General features: G+C 40.4%; 1 protein-coding gene across 6 annotated transcripts in view; it reads right to left on the bottom strand.

Annotated features, from left to right (window-relative positions):
- MAP3K20 (mitogen-activated protein kinase kinase kinase 20) overlaps positions 1 to 21,977 on the bottom strand; it is a 204,077-nt gene that overhangs the window by 110,973 nt on the left and 71,127 nt on the right. The gene's annotated exons all lie outside the window — the stretch shown is intronic.

The following is a 21,977-nucleotide window of genomic DNA, read 5'->3' as shown; positions in this document are numbered from 1 at the left end:
GATAGACGGGTAGATTCTTGACCTTTGGTGGTGATTTGATAGAGAAGCTATACTTATACTTTGAAATGGATTATATGTTAGAAAACTGTGCTGCAGAGTGTCATGGTAAAAAATAGTGTTTATTGGAGTTCCCATTGTGGCGCAGAGGAAACAAATCCGACTAGGAACCATGAGGTGGCGGGTTCGATCCCTGGCCTCGCTCAGTGGGTTAAGGATCCAGCACTGCCATAAGAGGTGGGGTAGGTCACAGACGCAGCTCAGATCCCAAGTGGGATAGGCCAGCAGCTACAGCTCCAATTCGACCCCTAGCCTGGGAACCTCCATATGCCAAGGGTGAGGCCCTAAAAAGACACAAACACACACAAAAGTGTTTATTAAACTTATTTTTTAACTTAATTTTTAAATTTTTATTGGAGTATGGTTGACTACAATATTGTGTTAGTTTCAGGCGTACAGCAAGGTAAATCAATTTTATATATATATATATATATATCTGTTCTTTTTCAGATTCTTTTCCCATATAGGTTAGTACAAAATATTGAGTAGATTTCCCTGTGATATACAGTAGGTCCTTGTTACTTATCTATTTTATATATAGCAGTGTGTATATGTTAATTCCAACCTCTTAATCTATCCTCCCAATGTTCCCCTCTGGTAACTGCTAGTTTGGTTTCGATATTAAACTTAATTCTTAAAATGAAAAAAAAAAAGAAAAAAGGAGTTCAGCGGAAACAAATATGACTAGCATCCATGAGGTTGCGGGTTTGATCCCTGGACCTGCTTAGTGGGTTAAGGATCCGGTGTTGCTGTGGCTGTGGTGTAGGCCAGTGGTTACAGCTCTGATTCGACCTCTAGCCTGGGAACCTACATATGCTGTGGGTGTGGCCCTAAAAAGACCAAAAAAAAAAAAAAGAAAATGCAAAAAAATGGAGATATCATTCTCTAGATTAACTAAATCACATGTAGTCATTAAAATTTTATTACTTTTGGGATTCCCATCGTGGCTCAGTGGTTAACGAACCTGACTAGCATCCATGAGCATGTGGATTCGATCCCTGACCTCACTCAGCAGGTTAAGGATCCAGCATTGCTGTGAGATGTAGTGTAGGTCGCAGACTCGGCCCAGATCTGGCATTGCTGTGGCTGTGGCTATAGCTCCGATTCAACCCCTAGCCTGGGAACCTCCATATGCTGCAGGCGTGGCCCTAAAAAGACAAAAAAATTTTTATTACTTTTGTGGAGATAAAATATGGCCAATCAAGAGTTGTAAGTACAATGAAAGAATGTCAGCAATTAATGAAAATGGAGGTGTCTTGGTCAGAAAGGAGACTCCCCTTTGGGACTCTACATACTGAATTAGTGTTATTTATTATACCTTTTTTTTTTTCATTGTAAGAGTTGGGGTTTCTTTAAAAATATTGTGAAATCTGTTTTGAAGGTGGTGTGACTAGATAGAAAACAGAAGTTTGAGGGCTGACATGGGGTCAATACGGGAAAATGAGGACGGAGCATTATCAGTGATTAAATGAGACATTTATCAAGGTGGATTTGATAGTTTTTCTTATAAGGATTGAAGGGGGCTATCAAAATGATTCCTTAAGATTCTCTGAGTGTCCACTGTGTGTAGAGGTTCTGTCTTCATCAAACTTTTCATAGTTTATTTTTCCAAGTAGGGAGAAAATGTATTAGTTGGGCAATAAATACAATTATTCATCCATATGGCAATTTTATTTATTAAATAATCATAAATGAATTTTATTGTAAAAATACGGTTCATGGGAAGTTTGGAAATCACAAGCCCTCTATTTTTTTTATTGGAACATAGTTGATTTATAATGTGTACTAGTTCCTGGTACACAGCAAAGTGATTCATATACACACACACACACACACATCTTTTTTTCAGATTCTTTTCCACTATGACATATTATAAGATATTGAGTATAGCTCTCTGTAGGACCTTGTTATATCTTTTATATATAGTAGTTTGCATCTGCTAATCTCAAACTCCTAATTTAACCCTCTCTCCCATCTTTCCCCTTTGGTAACCAGAAGTTTGCTTTCTATATTTGTGACTCTGTTTCTGTTTTGCAAATAAGTATCAAGTTTCAGATTCCATTTACAAGTGATACATGGTATTTGTCTTCATCTGACTTACTTCACTTAAAATGATAATCTCCAGGTCCATCCATATTGCTGCAAATGGCATCATTTCATTCATTTTTATGGTTGAGTAGTATTCTGGTGTGTGTGTGTGTGTGTGTGTGTGTGTGTGTACACCACATCTTTATCCATTGATCTGTCATTGGACATTTAGGTTGCTTCCATGTCTTGGCTATTATAAATAGTAATAAGTGGCAGATCAAATCTTTGTGAATAAAGCATGAGAGTTCAATGTGAGGAAGCAATAATATTGGGGCTAGTATTGGTCAAAATAGGGGCGTGCTAGCCTTCGGCATATTTTGTATATTCTTTGGGGTATCAAAATCCTGTGACCTTTAAAAGTGTTTGTATCAATAAAAAATAAATTCAAGAATACTCTGGGAGTTCCCACTGTGGCTCAGTGAAAATGAACCCAGCTAGTATCCAGGAGGATGTGGGTTCAATCCCTGGCCTTGCTCAGTGGGTTAAGGACCCGTGTTGCTGTGAACTGTGGTGTTGGTCACAGACGCAGCTTGGGTCCTGCATTGCTGTGGCTGTGGCGTGGGCCAGCAGCTGTAGCTGTGATTCAACCCCTAGCCTGGGAACTTCCTTAGGCTGCAGGTGTGGCCCTAAAAAAAGCAACAACAACAACAACAAAAAGAATATTCTGAATCCTTGGATGACCATTTCATAATTCAGCACATGGGATTTTCAGTGTTCCAGCTAGTTTTTGTGTTTACATTAGAGATACTGCCAAATGATACCCTGGAGAGAGAATTTATCTCTCCAAGTATTGGTAAACATGCTAGCAGCTCTTGAGTAGGCATATACTAATGACAAAATAACAACCATTACCTTGTGTCCTTTTGTTGTGCTCATATTTTAATTTTTTAGTTATGAAAAACTCTTCCAAATAATTTACATGTAAAAGATACTTTATAAGACTTTACGTTCCAATTTTTAATAAACTAAGAATTTGATTTAACATCATGAAAACGACACACTTTAGAGTGCTGTACTTGTTTCATGGAAATGGACTAATAACAAGCAGAGGTAGATTAAATAAGTAAGTGGTATTTGCAATAACTGAAGGTCAAGTGATACCATGTTAGCAATTCAAACACGCTCCAACAGAAATACCTGGGATTAACTGAGATACTAAAACCTGTGCTATAGCAGCCACTATCTGATGGCAAGGCGATGTATTTAGATAGACTTGCCTTTATAATTACCTGCTTGCCAACAATTCATTAATGAAAACTGTTGTAGTAAATATGCACCAAATAATTTTTTCTTTAATTGTTGATTTCCTGATTGACATTCTGGGGTATTCTAGCAAATGGACTGCCTATCAATATAATGGATTAGTGGTTTAAAAAAGTTCGCCATTAACGATGAAGGCTAAAATAATACTCTATTGTGCCAAAAAATGTAAATATACTTTTACACTATTAAAACCAACAAAACATTAATTTTTAGTACATATAATTTGATGAAAATTGTTCATTTCTATTGTACTGATTTTATGGTTGCATTTTTATTTAACTGAAAAATTGATTTTGATTTTATAAGAGCGATACACAATAAAGAGATACTTAGATTTGTATCTATGTATACTTAAATTACACTGAACTAATAATTTTAGTCAACACTGAAATCCAGATGACTTAATTTTTCTGTGTAAAGAATTTACATTTAGGGAATTCCTGTTGTGGTGCAGTGAAAATGAATCTGACTAGTAACTGTGAGGTTGTGGGTTTGATCCCTGGCCTCGCTCAGGAGTTAAGGATCTAGTGTTGCCATGAGCTGTGGTGTAGGTTGCAGATGTGGCTTGGATCCTACATTGCTATGGCTGTGGCGTAGGCTGGCAACGGTAGCTCCGATTAGACCCCTAGCCTGGGAACCTCCATATGCCTTGAATACAGCCCTAAAACGCAAAAAAAAAAAAAAAAAAAGGAAAGAATTTACATTTATTTCTCAATTCCAAAATGCTATTGTAGGGACTCTAACATATACTTGTATGTCAACACTCACAGCTGCATTATTCACAGCAGTCAAAAGGTAGAGACAGCTCAAGTGCTAATCAAGTGTTGAAGAGATAAATAAAATGTAATATATAGATAGAATATTATTCAGCCATAAAAAGTAATTAAGTTCTGATACTTGCTACAACATAGATGAACCCTTGAAAGCATTAGGCTAAGTGGAGTAAGCCAGACACAAAAGGATAAATATTGGATGATTCCACTCATAGGACGTATCTCCAATTGGCAAAATCAGAGATTAGAAAGAATGGAGATTAGAGGTTTCCAGGGCCTGGAAGAGGAAGGAATGGGGAGTTATCTCTTATGTGCAGAGTTTCTGTTTGGACTGATGAACGATGTTGGAAATAGACAGTGGTCATGGCTGGTTACAACACTGTGAATATAATTAATGACGACTGAATTGTACACCTAAATATGCTTAAAATGACAAACATTATGCTATATGTATTTTACCACAACCATCATTAAAAATGTTTTTAAAAAGTTATTCTAGACTTTTGCAGAGATGAATGATCATAGCCTATTTACTAATCATCCCAAAGTTACAGAACCCAAGGTCTAAATATCCTTGGGATACATAAGTAGTTTATTTAGGTAGGACTTGAGGATTTAAAGATAGACTGGGACAGACTATTATAACTATTATAATAGACTATTATAACACACTATTATAACAGCAATTATAACTCAGGCTCAAAGACTCTCCATTAAATAAAGAATCCCAATGTGACAGAAAAGTAGAGTAACCACAGGTCTATTCATAAGGATGTCTAACAGTAATGTCCATATTAGAGCACAAAAATGTCTATACAAAAATGTCTATACAGATGTTGTGTTTGCAGCAAGGTGCTCCCATTGTTTCTAGTCAGGGCCAATCGAGCTGCAGCTGCCAGCCTACACCACAGCCACAGCAATGCCAGATCTGAGCCACGTATGCGACCTACACCACACAGCTCACAGCAACGCTGGATCCTTAATCCACTGAGCGAGGCCAGGGATCAAACCTGCATTCTCATGGATACTAGCCGGGTTCATTACCACTGAGCTATGATGGGAATTCCTGTTAGTTTTATTTTAACTGGCAATTCTATGCATTTATGTGGGGAGATGAGTCATTAGTTCAGTTGGCTATGGTTCCAGAAGCTGACCAGCAGATTGTAAATGGCTAATCCAATCAGAGAGAATAAGAGAAGCTAAATATCATAATTTAACTAAATTTAAGTTCAGGGGAAGTTAAGTTTTAATTCTCTTCCCTTAAACTATTTTCAACAGTTTTATAATAAGATTTAAAATTAATTAGTATCTTCATCTTCCAAACAATCCCTTTCCCTCAATTCAAAACTTTTTTCAACATAATCCCTGATTTTAATTTGTTTCTTTGATTCTAGAGAGCTGCGACAGAATCATTAAAAATCTGTGGCTTTTGTTTATTTTAATTGAAGTAAAAATAAAACAAGTAAAGCTTGCTTTACATTTAAAAATATTCCATTGATTCGGTCTATATGCATTTATGTGATAACATATTTAAAATAAAGTTGAGGTGTTCCCTGGTTCCCTAGCAGGTGAAGGATCTAGTGTTGTCACTGCTGTGGCTTGGGTCACTACTGTGGCTTGGGTTTGATCCCTGGCCTGAGAACTTCCGCATGCTGCAGGTGTGGCTGAAAAAAAAAGGAATAAAAGGAGTTCACTTCTTTTTGTGAAACAAAGCAAAGGTACCTACATCACTCTATTGATTACTGTAAAATGAACCAGTAGGTTATGAAGACTCATATCATGAGGCTAGTAGGTTCCATTTATGTCTTACATTAGGAATAGGCTTTTCTCCCTGGTTGTTAACAGCTTCTACGTAGCCGCAGAACTGTGTCTCCCAGAGTCCGTGACCCCGATCCCCATGGACCCTGATCTCTGAGGTTCTGAGCAATTCCAAGATTCTGATTCCATCAGAGTATGACAGTCAAAGAAAGAAAAGTGGTTCATCCCATCATTCAGAGGAAGTAGTCTCCTTACTACACTGTGCACTCAAGGTCAAAGTCTCTCTCCAAAGACAGCTCTGTCTCCAGAATATCAATCTGATCCAGGGTCAGTACAGTCCCTCAAAGTTCAAGAAGACATGATTAAAAAAAAAAAAAAAGAATTATATGTATAACAAGAGAGATGGGGAAGAAATAAAATGACATATGAATTGTGGTTATCTCTAGGTAGCAAAAAGAATCACAAATGATTTAAAGTTTTTACATATTCCCCAAATTCTTTATAATAACCTATGTAATTTTTTAATCAGAAAAAAGCAAAAACATGGCACAAATGAACCTATCTACAAAAGAGAAACAGAGTCACAGACATAGAGAACAGACTTGTGGTTACCAAAGGGGAGGGAACAGGGAGTGGGATCAGCTGGGAGTCTGGGGTTAGTGGATGACAACTATTCCATTTAGAACGGATAAGCAATGAGGTCCTACTGCACCGCACAGGGAGCTATATCCAATCTCCAGGGATAGAACATGATGGAAGATAACATGAGAAAGAGAATGTACGTATGTGAATGACTGGCTCACTATGCTGTACAGCAGAAACTGGCACAACACTGTAAATCAATACACTTAAAAAAAAAAAAAAGTGGGAGTTCCCATCGTGGCACAGTGGTTAACGAATCCACCAGGAACCATGAGGTTGCGGGTTCGATCCCTGCCCTTGCTCAGTGGGTTAATGATCCGGTGTTGCCGTGAGCTGTGGTGTAGGTTGCAGATGCGGCTCGGATCTAGTGTTGCTGTGGCTCTGGCGTAGGCCGATGGCTGCAGCTCCAATTCGACCCCTAGCCTGGGAACCTCCATATGCCGCAGGAGCGGCCCAAAGAAATAGCAAAATGACAAAAAAAAAAAAAAAAAAAAAAAAAAAAAAAAAAGCAATAAAGCATGTTGTGTAAAGACCAGAGCATATAAATATAACATTTAAAATACTGATTTGCATGGAAATTCTGATTTTTCCCTAGGATTGGATCAGGAACCTTCCCAGAACTACCCTAGGCATATAAAAACTAGTTTAGTTAACCTCTGAGTTATGAGTTTCTCTTGACATGGCTCCAGAACAAACTAGTGTTCACTTGGGTTATTCTTGAATGTGTTCTGAGACCATGAGACAAAGGTGCTGGACACTGAGTACACGGCTTCAGAGTCTGGCTCAGTGTTTTATTAAATGATCTTCCTCTCCTTTCTGCCATTTGCTCCTGTGGCCTGCTGCTCTTGAGAGAAGGCTTTCTTACTGTGCTCATCCTGCAAAATATCTAATACAATATCGCATGAGGGAGGAAGGTCAGATACGTTACGTATGTGGGCAGCATGCAATAATATTCAAAGAGTGGATAAACAAATAGCATTTCACGACAGTAACATTGTGTTTAAATAACTGCCACTGAGAGTTCATGGTAGGTAAATGTTTATTCTGAACAGGACAGTGAGAAGAGTAAAATGCCCATGGGTGTGGATTTGCTCCAATATTCTTTCTGTTCTTTTTACACCCATAAGAGTTAAGGCTACTATTTCATAAGAATGAAAGTCAATACATTATATAACCACAGGAGAAGCCACACCGAAATTATGTTCACCAGCTCATTGTTGATTTAAACTTTCAGAATGATGGCTACAAGTTGCCTCTTGCAGGTTCTACAGCTTGCAACAATCAAATGGGCACAGTTTCTTGAAAGCCCTTCCCTGCTTGGCTACTCTCCAAGCATACCCTCATTGTACTTTTTCGGATTCAGAATGCAGAAGCTTGCTTAGTTTTAAACTTTCCAGTTCCGAAGTTCCAATTTTCTACCCAATGCATTGTACAGTTTCCCTCCTTCTTTCCTTCTTTTTTTTGGTCTTACACCTAAGGCATATGGAAGTTCCCAGGCTAGGGGTCGATTGGAACTGCAGCTATGGGCCACAGCCACAGCCACAGCCACAGCAGATCTGAGCTGGTGACAACACTGGATCCTTCACCCACTGAGTGAGGCCACAGAGACTGTCAGGTTCTTAACCCGCTGAGCCATAATGGCAACTCCTGCATTTTACCATATACATTTCCAAAATCACAGGTACAAGTAAGCCAACCTCTTATCAAGCCCACACTTCCCATACTCACTGTGCAAGATGCTCCACTACCACACCCTGAGAAATGGGAGCCCTGATGCTCAGTCGTGGGGCTACATTTCACACAGGCTCCCTGCTACGGACTGACCACATTCCCCCCAAATTCAGATGTTGAAACTTAACCCTCAATGTGCCGGTATTTGGAGGTGGAGCCTGTAGGAGTTCATCAGGTCAAGAGGGTGGAGCCGTCCTGAATGGGATTAGTTAGTGCCCTTATAAAAGTGACCCCAGAGAGCTCTCTCACCTCCTCCCCCCGCCATGTGCAGATACAGCAAGAACACGGCCATCTGTGAACCAGAAAGCGTGTTCTCACCAGAAACCGAATCTGCTAATGACTTGATCTTCGACTTCCCAGCCTCCAGAACCGTGAGGAATAAATGTTGTTTACAAGCCATTCCATCTTTGGCATTGTTACAGCACCTGAACAGACTAAGACAGCTCTCTTCCTAGGCTTGGGCTGGTATCACAAAAGTGTGCAGCGAATGAACCAGGCCTCTTAGGAACAGGACGGGCTTGAAAAGAAAAGGCACACCAATCTTCCCAGTAGAGCATACCTCTTATTTTTATCCCACAGAGCTCAGGACTACGTATTTAACAGTGGGATATAAGGGACAAGGGGAAATTCTTAGTTTAAAAACTCCTAGGATATAACTACAGATGGGATAAATTAATTTAATTAAAAAAAAAAAAACAAAAAACAACTCCTAGGAGTTCCCGTCGTGGCGCAGTGGTTAACGAATCCGACTAGGAACCATGAGGTTGCGGGTTCGGTCCCTGCCCTTGCTCAGTGGGTTAACGATCCGGTGTTGCCGTGAGCTGTGGTGTAGGTTGCAGACACAGCTTGGATCCAGCATTGCTGTGGCTCTGGTGTAGGCTGGTGGCTACAGCTCTGACTGGACCCCTAGCCTGGGAACCTCCATATGCCATGGGAGCGGCCCTAGAAATATCAAAAAGACAAACAAACAAACAAACCCTCCTAAAACAGTATTTACAAATCTATAAGGTAAAACACCCAGCTCTCTCAGGCAAGAAGTGGGCAGACTGTCCCTCCCCTTCTGACTATTTCAGGCTCTGATTATAAAGATAACTGAGGCAGAATGCTCACCCTCAGTAATCAGATTTATATGTATCACATCACAGGAACCAGGGTCAAAAACAAGAAAATGCTGTTTCATTCCCTGCATTTTTACTCCAAGAATATCATGGCCAGGGGCGTTTTCCTAAAATAAAAATGTGATTCTTACATGTATGGCAAGATGAAAAACCAGCGGCCACTCCTAAAAACTCAGTGCTATAGAACAATTTAAAAAGTAGGCTTAGATGATTTTCAGTCCTGTATTTAATCAAGAGTCATACCCAGGTTGTGCTCTTGGAATCACTTTAGGCTTAATGAGACCCATTCAACCACACAGTCACATGACAAGCAGCAAAGCTCACAGTTCTGTAGGTTAAATGTGGCTTTTTAGGTATTCAGGGAAATAAAGAAGGATAAATGAGAGTTCACACTGTGGCCCAACAGAAATGAAGCTGACTAGCATCCGTGAGGATGCTGGTTCAATCCCTGGCCTTGCTCAGCGGGTGAAGGTTCCAGCATCGCAGATGCGGCTTGGATCTGGGCATTGCTGTGGCTGTGGTGTAGACCAACAGCTATAGCTCTGATTAGACCCCTAGCCTGGGAACCTCCATATGCCATGGGTGTGGCCCTAAAAAGACAAAAAGAAAGGATAAATGAACTGAATTTAGGTTCCATAATTTAATATATCCTACATTCCTCGTGGTGTTTGATATCACGAAGACTTTTCTTTTGGGGGGGGGAAGGCTAGAAATACTAAGAAGGAAAAATGCACCAGTTATACTGCTCACTCTTCATGAAGAGCCAAGAGGGAGTCATACAGATGCATTCCCATGCCACTGGTGCTGGGAAGTCTCTTGCTCAATGGTTTTCCTGGTGGGTTGCAGCAGACTCACCACGTCACCACGTGCAGCTGCTGGGACAGCCAGCAGCTTGGGCTCCCCTCCAGCGATCAGGCTGCTCTCTAGATAAGTACATCCCCAACTAAGGACAGACTAACCCGGCAGGATGGAAGGGTGGCTAAAACTGAATGAAATAAATAGTGAAGATTTATGAACAGGGATTAAGAGCTATCTCCAGGGCATGAAAAGGCTAGGAGATTTTACATTCTCTCTGTTCACAATAGAAGGTCACTGCGATGACATGAAAAAGTCAAATATATTGTAAGCAACCTGTATTCAGTTTGAGTGACAAAAGCACATTCAAACACCCAACTTTCTACTAAACAATTTATGGGAGTTCCCGTCATGGCACAGTGGTTAACGAATCCGACTAGGAACTATGAGGTTGCGGGTTCGATCCCTGCCCTTGCTCAGTGGGTTAAGGATCGGGCATTGCCGTGAGCTGTGGTCTAGGTCGCAGACGCAGCTCGGATCCCGTGTTGCTGTGGCTCTGGTGTAGGCTGGTAGCTACAGCTCTGATTAGAACCCTAGCCTGGGAATCTCCATATGCCGCGGGAGTGGCCCAAGAAATGGCAAAAAGACAAACAAACAAAACAAAACAAAACAAAGTAATTTATGTAACTTGGTCAAAGAGATCACTTGGAACTAAAATTACACAGAAAACCCCTCAGAACTAAGCCCTTGAATAAGACTTGAAGTATGAACCAATGAAGGATTATGCTTTTAAAAAGACAGAGAAAAAGAAAGAAGAAAGAAAGAAAGAAAGAAAGAAAGAAAGAAAGAAAGAAAGAAAGAAAGAAAGAAGTAAAGAAGGAAAGAAAAGCAATATAATTTAATCAAATACTAAGGTGAGTGGAAATTTAAATTCAAATTCAGAAATGGATGGCCCTGGAGCCACCTGGTCACTCTGGACCTTGTTTTTAGTTCCTAGAAAATTACTTGGTTGGACAAAATTCTCTTCCAGATGCCTTCGTTCTCTAAATCTCTATCCATTTCTATGAAAAATAAACCCCCCAAATGTGTGTGTGTGTGTGTGTGTGTGTGTGTGTGTGTGTGTGTGTGTGTGTATTTTTTTTTTTTTAGGGCTGCACCTCCAGCGTAAGGAGGTTCCCAGGCTAGGGGTTGAACTGGAGCTACAGCTGCCAGCCTACGCTGCAGCCACAGTAACACGGGATCCGAGCTGCATCTGTGACCTATACCACAGCTCATGGCAACGCCGGATTCTTAACCCACTGAGCAAGGCCAGGATTGGACTGCGTCCTCATGGATGCTAGTCAGATTCATTTCCGCTGAGCTGAGCCATGATGGGAACTCTACAAACTGATGTTATATTAACAGTGCTTTATGAAGAGTGGGTACTCAACAAATATTTGGTAATGTGAACTGAGGTAATTAACCATGGTGTGCTAGGACATCCTCTGGAGTCAAACAGGCTGGAGCATGAATTGTGGCTCTGCCACCTCTAAGCTGGGTGACTTTGAGCAAGTTATTTAACCTCTCTGGGCCCCAGTCTCCTCATTTGTAAAATGCGAACAGTAACCCTACCCCAGTATCTAGCAAATACCAGGTGCTTAACCAACGCAAATTCTCTTCTCTGACAGCTTTCCCCTTCCTTTATAAAATCAGTTTATCATTCAGAGTCAAGTCAAGCTTATGGACAAAGATTCAAATCTCTTTCAGCAGTGGATGACTCAAAAAATTTTTTTAATAATTCTAACTTCATAATTGGCTTGTTTTAGTTAGCGTCATATATTTATCAAATTCGACTTCTCATGTTTATCTATGTTTTTACCTAAACATAGCACTTTAACATCCCCAAAGCACTTTCTTACATTATTTGATTCTCACAAATTAGGTATTTTATCATATTTAAGAGTTAAGAAAACTGGGTCATTGATTTGATTTGTTCAGGCTCCCATTTCTCCAGAAGTCTAGTAAATGTTGTAATAAAGTTGGAATCTAGGTCTTCTACTTTGCCTCTTTTTATATATTTCCCCCTTTCTGTCTTCAAAAAAAGTCCAATAAAAATATGAGTCCTTTCAGCTAAACATTTTTTTCATTAAAAGCTGCCTCTGCTCAGGAGATTCCAATTTGTAGATTCCTCTATAATAATAGCTAGTATGTACTGAATCCTGCTATGCCAAGCAATTCATGTAGTCTAAATTTTTTTTTTTTTGGTCTTTTTAGGGCCGCACCCTCAGCATATGGAGGTTCCCAAGCTAGGGGTCCAATTAGAGCTGTAGCCATTGGCCTACAACCACAGCCACAGCAACGCTGGATCCTTAACCCACCGAGCAAGGCCAGGGGTCAAACCCATGTCCTCGTGGATACTAGTCAGATTCGTTTCCACCGAGCCATGACGGGAATGCCTGATTTTTTTTTTAAATGTTTCTATTTGTTTTTCAGTTTGTGTTCTTGCTCATTTATTCTGAAATGTTTTATATTTGTTGTGAATACATTTGCTAATGTTATTTAGTGACGGAATCCATCTGGAGAACTAAAGCATAACATAAAATAATTCTAAATCACTTGCATACTTTTTGGAGCACAAGTACTTATTTGTCTTTTTTGTTTGTTTGTTTTGGCCGTGCCTGAGGCATGTGGAAGCTCCTGGGCCAGGAATCGAACCTGTGCCACAGCAGTGACCTAACCTGCTGCAATGACAACACCAGATACTTAACCTGCTACACCACAAAATAACCTTATTTATCTTTATTTCAATACATATAGGATGAAGAAATTAAAGGAAGAAATGGAAGGGGTGGAAGTTGCTGAAAATAATCATATTTTTGAAAGGTGACTGACGTAAAGATCGTTCTGCCCGATGCGTATATATATATATATACACCACTGGTAGACTGAGATTTCTAATCTTCATAGCAGACTATGAGTGAGGGCCTTCTACTCTGCCCTTCACTAGGCTCAGAGAACTTTAAAAACTTGCCCAAGGGCCCAGAAAATGGCAAAGCCGGTAGTTGGGTAGTTTAAACACAGAAAGTCAAAGCCCTGGTTATAATCACCCATTTTACTTTACAAGCCTAATTTGAATATAGAATGAATGTTAATTTATAGAACATCCCAAAATCACAACAGGAAATTCCAACGCTCTCTCTTTGGTTATGATGCAGGTGCCTCATACCCCTGAAAGGAAAGTTATATTCCTTATACATCTTTTTGAAATGAATACTTTGAAATTGAACAGCTGAGAGTCCGTCCTTGTCCTTCTCCTTGACTTAATTGCACCCTGAACACAATTGCCCATTAGCTAAAGATCAGGTACCCTGAGCATAATTGCCTGTGGGTTAAAGATGATTAGCACACGATGTTTTTCAGGAACTTTCCTAGTTTGTTCTAATCTCTGATCAATATGTTTCGCAAGTACTGTTATTCTAGACAATGACCTAGAAGACACCATCATGAACATCTCCTGACCCCAGCTTTGATGACAAAGAAAGAAGAATGCATGTTGTCCCAATCCTGATTCCTATCTGAAAACCTGTTTTTCTCCTTTTTACTATAAACTCCTTGCAATTCTTTCTTTTTCTTTCTTTCTTTTTTTGTCTTTTTGCCATTTCTTGGGCTGATGCCGAGGCACATGGAGGTTCCCAGGCTAGGGGTCTAATTGGAGCTGCAGCCACTGGCCTCCACCAGAGCCACAGCAACGTGGGATCCGAGCCATGTCTGCGACCTATACCACAGCTCACGGCAACACCGGATCCTTAACCCACTGAGCAAGGCCAGGGATCGAACCCGCAACCTATGGTTCCTTGTCGGATTCATTAACCACTGAGCCACAATGGGAACTCCTGCAATTCTTTTTTAGGGAGGACACAGTCTTCAAGGCATTAGCCTGCTGTGACCCTCCTTTGCCTGGCAAAGAAATAAAGCTATTTTTTTTCTCCTTTACCCAAATCTCTGTCTCTGCATTTCAATTCAGCACCAGGAGACAGAGGCTGAATTCCGGCAACAGTTACTTACAGAAGCGTGAGAAACAACTCATCAACTCCCTCTTAGGGCTTCAGCCGCTGCCCCCACTGCCAGATTTCCATGCCTTCCTGACACTCAACTGTGCCAGATCGAGTCAAGAACCAAGATCTAATTCTCCACAGGCACTAGACCATCAGGCCAGCCGGCAACGACCAAATTTATAGCTAATAAAACCAGTTAATTGCACAGCATGAAGCACCCTCTCTCTAGGCAAAAATTACATGGTTAGGAATTTGGAGCGACTCTCACAATCTGATTAGCTAAGTGCTTTATAATATTACTCTACAGTGCAACAGAGTTTGATTATTTACATCCCATAAGAGAAATGTTTGCTACATTTATTATGGAAATCTGCAAAATCATTTAGAGGAACTCAGGCAAATTTAATTTTTAAACAGTCTGAAAAGTCCTTTCATATCTTGTAGACTGTATCTCACATATCTGGATTCTTCAGCTAAATCAATGATTTCACTATTTCTGGATGCTGTCAGCATACGCAAACAATAACTAATGACAAAGGCATATGTGTGATCTCCCAGACTCTGAGTGGGGAAAAAAAGTACCAAACTCCAACAAATACACAGTAAAAATAATATGGATTCATAGATTCTTAAGATCATTTCTCCCCTCAAGGTCTGATGAAAAGAGTAACCTCCACTGAAGCACATCCTCCAATATTACTAACCATCCCCACCAACCAAGATAATCTTTTTTTTTCTACTAACCTTCATGCTGGAATGTAAGCCTTTATTTGGGTTTGGTGGAGATAGTGAAAGGTAACATCTGAAGGTTAAAGTTTACGTTATAGGTTTTCTTAAGCCTAAAAATTCTAATTCCTATCATTTTTTTTTTCTTTTTATAGCCACACCTGTGGCAGAGGGAAGTTCTCAGGCTAGGGGTCAAATCAGAGCTAAGGCTGCCAGCCACAGCCACAGCCACAGCAATACCAGATCCGAGCTGTATCTGTGACCTACACCACCGCTCATGGCAATGCTGGATCCTTAACCCACCAAGTGGGGCAGGGTTTGAACTTGCATCCTCATGGATACTAGTTGTGTTCTTAACCTGAGCCACAAAGAGAACGCCTCAATTTTCTTCATACGTCTTATTTTTCAAGTTTGGGAGTTATTTTACCTAAGTGTATTCAAAGACATCAGTCATTCTGAAAACGCATTTAAGTAATTGCTATTTGGTAAAACCACCTGACTGAATGTATCCACTGTGAGCCTGACACAGGGGTATGGTGTAAGCCTGGTTATTGTGGCTCTCCTCAAAATCATCTTTGTATTCCTTCCACCAAAAAGAAATTGTTTGATGTTCTTTAGTTAATCACATAAGGTTATAATTTAAGTAAAATGGTCTTAGCAAAAGGAATATTTTTCTGAACAACTGGTTTGTTTTTATCCCTTTGCTCAACAATCTACCATGTTACATTTTTCAAATTGACTGCTTAGAACATTGAGACCCAAATTTGCTGCCTACATCTAGAAAGTATAAAGACCCTCATGAGCATGTTTTTATCACCCTTACTTCGTTCCTGCTTCCATTCTGTCTTTCTACCGTATTTCGCTTTTGCCCATTTCCTATTTTAATTTTTAAAGACCTCACAATTATTAGCTGCCTTAAGTCATTTTGACAAGGTCATATAATAAAACAGTCTTCTGTGGTATATCTCAAATTGGAGTCTTCAAGATAAACTTTCAGGGGTCCACAGATAGATCCTTGGTGGTCCATCAAGTGAAAACTCAAACGCTCTAGTCAAAGGGTTACCTGTTGGTTATTTATCTGGGCACACAGATACTATTTCCTTGGCTTTTTCTCCTCCATGACCTTCACCAGCATTCAGCTTTAGCAATTTATGACCCTCCTTTAGGTCATTTCATTATGCATCCATCTCAAACTCAAAAGCCCCTCTTTGACCTCAACCTCTTGGCCTTATTCGTCTTAAACCTGCTTTCAGTTGACCATATTGGGTCTCTGCTCCCTTAATTCCTTTCTAATCAACTAGGTTCCACTGAAAGCAACAGAGATCCAAAATAACAATAGGTTAAATAGTTTATATTGTTTCAAAACATGAAGGCTGCACAAAGCCCAACACAGCAGCTCCACAATTACACTGCGTCCCACCATCCTGAGCACTGGTCTGCAGCCCTGAGGTACCTGATGGTCACAACACAACCACTGCGGTTCCCAGCCATTATATTCAGACTCCAGGAAGCAGGAAGGAGAAAAGTGCCTAAGAGTGTCCTTTCAGGTCAGCAATTTTGTGCAATGACTTCTGTTATATCCTCATTTATTGAAAGCTAAAAGTTGGTAGCAGTAATTTTGAGTATCTCCAGTTACTTCCCTTCTACATCCTCCATTAACCCAACACATATTTACTGAGAGCCTAACTCTGTGCCAGGCATTATTTTTTGTGCTGAGGATAGTGATGAACGAGATAGCAAAACTCTTGCCTTCATGGAGCTTACAATCTAGTAGAGGAAGACAATGATGATTTCACGTAATAAACAAGATCGTTTTTATGAGTTAGCTACCATAAACTCTTCTCATGTGCTTCGGCTCTGGCTCCACTTGCCTTTTCGGGCTCAGGTTACTCTGAATATTCTACACTGGATAAGGAGGCATAACTGCCCTCAGCATTCCTTCCTGGAACGTCTTGCCTTTCTTCCTGCTTCAGAGAGAAAGGTATCCTTCCTCCCCGCAGACCTTACCCTTACACCTGTGCTCCTTATTATCCCTGCTTCGTCCTTCAGGACATTATGATCCATTAATTATAACCTTTCCAGTGTTGTTAAATCTCTTTCTAGTCCTGTCCTCTAGGCCTAAAAAATGCTTGAGTTTCATCTGTCCAAGAGACAAAAAACTTTCCTTGACCCTCACCTCCTTCTCAAACCACTTTCCTGAACATCAAAATAATAATGGAAATAATACTTGACACTAAGTTCTGTTTACTTGCTTTCTAGTCACTTCTTAATCCCATTATATTGGGCTGGATTTTTATTCTATTGTTAAAGTTTCCCTAAGTAACTCTCAATTCTGATCTTTTCTTTTCTTTTTTTTTTTTTTTAGGGCCGCACTCGTGGCATATGGAGGTTCCCAGGCTAGGGGTCCAATCAGAGCTACAGCTGCTGGCCTACACCAGAGCCACAGCAATGCGGGATCCTTAATCCACTGAGCAAGGCCAGGGGTTGAACCTGCAACGTCATGGTTCCTAGTCGGATTCGTTTCTGCTGTACCATGACGGGAACTCCCTGATCTTTTCTTTTAAATACGCTTTATAGGTTTCGGTCTGCGTGTTTAAGTTAAATATACCCCCCCCCAACATTCTGATACTAACTTTAGCATCTATACTTGTGCTCTATCCTGGTATGAATGAAAACAGGGATGAGTTACAGGCATTAAGTTATATAAAAATAAAATAAAGCCCTATCATCAAGGCTTACATGATATCAGGGGGAAATAAAAATGCATTATAACAAGATGCAACACAAACCCACCACAAGAAGTACACAGTATTGTGGAGCATCCATGTGGAGATTAGGTGAAGTTGGGGGATAATGGAAAGCTTCAATTCAACAATGAAGAATGAATTAGATTTTGATCAATAGCTGGGGAGGCTTGACATTCCAAGCAAGCAAAGGACATAGCAAGAGCTTTGGTAGAAGAGACAGCATGGGGCAGCATGTCTGAGAAACAGGAGCACTTTTGTTCGATTGGAACGTGGAATATATGCACAAGAGAGAGAAGTGATGGACCTGCACATCTACAGCAACACGACAAGACATGCCAAGCTGATTTTCGGGTTGAATTTCAGCACCTCCTAAAAAGTAAGAAAACATATTAACATTTAAATAGACCTTTCAGCAAGGCCTGCAGAGGTAAAAGAATTATGAGTTTGCCACCAGTTGGAACTGAAAGGTCATCCGTTCCAATTGTCTTTCTAATGAAGGAACCCCCTGAGTGATATTCTGAGAAACAGATATCCCACCTCAGACTGAACACTCCCAAGGACAGGTTAACCCCAGGAAAGCAGTGATGTATTGCTGGGGATTGGGCAATGATTGACCTAAACAGGTGAAAGCAGAGACACACAGTCACTGTGAAAGGAAAGATCCTTCCAAGCCAGGAGTGTGGGAGGTAACTTCACTGAAAGTATTAACATACTAAGTCAAGATACGTGTGTGTGGCATATGCACATATGTGTCTACTTAGTGAGGGACGGTCAGCCATAATGGCCTAGAAAATAGAGATACTAAGCACAGGGAGGAGGCTGGTTAGGCATAATCACTTCCCCAATGTGGCGGGTCCGCCTGCTGAAGGGCCAATTATCAGAGTATCAGCAGAACGTAGCAGTAGAACAGAGTCAAAGCCCATTACTAACCCCTCTCCTTCTGAAACCACACTCACAAAGCAATGTCCTTGTCAATGTCTGTCATGGAACTCACCTACGAATGGAAAGTTTTAAAATTAGCAAGTTGATTTTACTCTTCAGTTGCAGTCCAATATGATTTAGTGCCCCACATCCACTCAACTGCAAAATTTCTAAAGCCATAAAGCAGGCGCTCCCCTACTAGGCAGCTACCGGTCTCCCCTAGGAGGTGCCTTCACTACATCCTTGGGAGCCTTAGATCTCCTACAGTAGGAAACAACCTTTCAAGGTAGCCGATTCTATTGTCTCGAATTACTTGAGCTGACCTATATAACTTCCTGTGTTCCTTGAACTTGCTTGCTCTCAGTTTTATCTCATTTCCAAACACCACTTCACCCCCAATTCTGATTTTTCTCTTTGCATGAAGAGTCAGCTGGTGTCCTTCATCTGACTGTGACTGTACTTAATACCTTGATACCTCCGAGTAGAAAGAAAAAGAGCCCCTTTAATGGCATTCAATACTGTAACCGGATCCATTCTTCCATGCCTATTGACCAAAGCAGTGTTTGTGTAACTGATTCCTTTTATTTCATGAAACAATACGTGGAACCCTGGAGAGATCAGACACAGGCCTCAGTTAGTATTCTGAGTTCCCGAGGTGTGACTCTTCTCATGCAACAATACTAAAAGTCTCAGAGAAAATAATTCAAAATCTTCTGTATATATAATGTTTCTCAACTGCATATGACCCTCAAGAGACAAGAATCATTTTACATGTAAAAAATATAAACCTGGAGATGATGGATGCCATGTACCGAGCACAGCAACACTCTGGTAGCCCAAGACATTCATTGACAATGTCATTGCTGAATGTAGCTGTGATGGAATAGTGAGCCCAGAGATAAGGGGCCTCACTGAGTAGCGAGGTCCAACAATGGGTACAGAAGAAGAAGAAAATACATCAGAACATGTTTTCCAAAAAAAAAAAAAAAAAAAAAGGCAGAAGAACTGAATGGACGTTTCTCCAAAGAAGACATACAGATGGCCAAAGGCAGATGAAAAAATGCTCAACATCACTGGTTATTAGAGAAATGCAAATCAAAACTCCCATGAGGTACCACCTCACACCAGTCAGAATGGCCATCATTAGCAAGGCTACAAATAACAAATGCTGGAGAGGGTGTGGAGAAAAGGGAACCCTTGTACACTGTTGGTGGGAATATAAATTGGTACCACCACTACGGAGAACAGTATGGAGGTACCTCAAGTACCATATGACCCAGCAATCCCACTCTTGGGCATATATCTGGACAAAACTTTCATTGAAAAAGATACATGCACCCCTATGTTCTCTGCAGTACTATTCACAATAGCCAAGACATAGAAACAACCTAAATGTCTATCGACAGATGAATGGATTAAGAAGATGTGGTATATATACTCAATAGTATGTATACTCAGCCATAAAAAGAACAAAATAATGCCATTTTCAGCAACATGGATGGAACTAGAGACTCTCACACTAAGTGACATAAGTCAGAAAGAGAAAGACAAATACCATATGATATCACTTATATCTGGAATCTAATATATGGCACAAATGGACCTATCCACAAAACAGAAACAAACTCGCAGACATGGAGAGCAGACTTGTGGGGAGAGGGAGGCAGTGGGATGGACTGGGAGTTTGGAGTTAGTAGATGCAAACTACAGCATTTGGAGTGGGTAAGCAATGAGATCTGGCTGTATAGCACAGGAAATTATATCTAATCCCTTGATATGGAACATGATGGAGGATACTGTAAGAAAAAGAATGCACATATATGTATAACTGGGTCACTTGACATTGACAGACCATTGTAAATCAACTATAATAAAAATAATTTAAAAAAAAACCCATGTTTTCCAGGAGGTGAACAGACGATTATAGTTATGAAACTTGTTAAGAGCCTACAGAAAGTTATACAAATTTCATTAAGTCTGGGAGAAAGGGATTTGATATAGATGAACAAGATCATATAGATATTATCATTATTATAATTCATTTTGCTGTCAATGACTGTAATAACTATTGAGTTGCGCATGTTGTAAGCTGAGTACACCGTCTCTCAACATTCCTCTAACTAACACTTACAGAGGACTTTCTGTGTTTCAACACTGCCTCATTTCTCCACAGACATCAATGTATTTAATCCATGAAGTAGGAAGTACTAGTTTTTATCTCCAGTTTATCTCTGAGAAACTAAAGAGCAGGGGCCTGAGTAACTTGCTCATGGTCAGAGAGCTAAGAAGCAGTGAGGCCAAGATTTGGACCAGGCAGGCTGGCTATAAAGCCCATGACTTAGACCATGTCTCAGTACTGCCTCTTTCACAAATGAATGTCATTTTTTCCCCCAATTTTTTTCATATAACTAATTTTATTTTGTTTACACATAATAAGAGTGATAAAAATTTTAATTTGGAAGGAAGATTGTTATTCTTTTTTTGAGTTTATTTATTTATTTATTTTTTGTCTTTTTGCTATTTCTTGGGCTGCTCCCGCGGCATATGGAGGTTCCCAGGCTAGGGGTTGAATCGGAGCTGTAGCCACCGGCCTAAGCCAGAGCCACAGCAACGCAGGATCCGAGCCTCGTCTGCAACCTACACCACAGCTCACGGCAACGCCGGATCCTTAACTCACTGAGCAAGGGCAGGGACCAAACCCGCAACCTCATGGTTCCTAGTTGGATTCGTTAACCACTGCGCCATGACAGGAACTCCTTGAATTTTTTAAAATTAGAGGTGATTTACAATGTTGCGCCAATTTCTGCTGTACAGCAAAGTGACCCAGTCATACATTTACGTACACGATGAATGTCAATTTTTAAAATCACATACATGTACAAGGATACATAGTTCTATATATTACATAGGGATAAATAAACTCATCTGTGACTATCCATATGCCTAGTATAGTAAAATACTCTAACATACTTATGTGATCTGAGGATGGGAAGAACTCTAGAATCAGAATCAAGAGACCCACATTTAGTCTTGATTCTGACACTTGACGCCTGTATGATTTGGGGCCTCAGCTTACCTACTGATAAAATGTCAGTATGTGGGAGTAAAACGGACAGGCTCTAAAGTCCTTTTTAACACTCTGACTTAAGTCTGATTTAACTGATATGAAGTGAGGCCCCGGACATGGGCGGCTCAGAAGCTTTCCAGGTGAGTTCAATGTGCAGCCAGGATTTAGATCCACTGGCCTAGAGAATGGCTCTGTGGCAAGCTAAGTGGTAGCCTCATTACTCCGGAGGCAGAACCCCTGGGGCTAAATTGCAGCTT

This window comes from Sus scrofa, chromosome 15 (assembly GCF_000003025.6).
Source record: "Sus scrofa isolate TJ Tabasco breed Duroc chromosome 15, Sscrofa11.1, whole genome shotgun sequence".
Classification (NCBI taxonomy): Eukaryota; Metazoa; Chordata; class Mammalia; order Artiodactyla; family Suidae; genus Sus; species Sus scrofa.
Note: the sequence above shows the minus strand (reverse complement) of the source record. Positions and strands in the feature narration are given on the sequence as shown.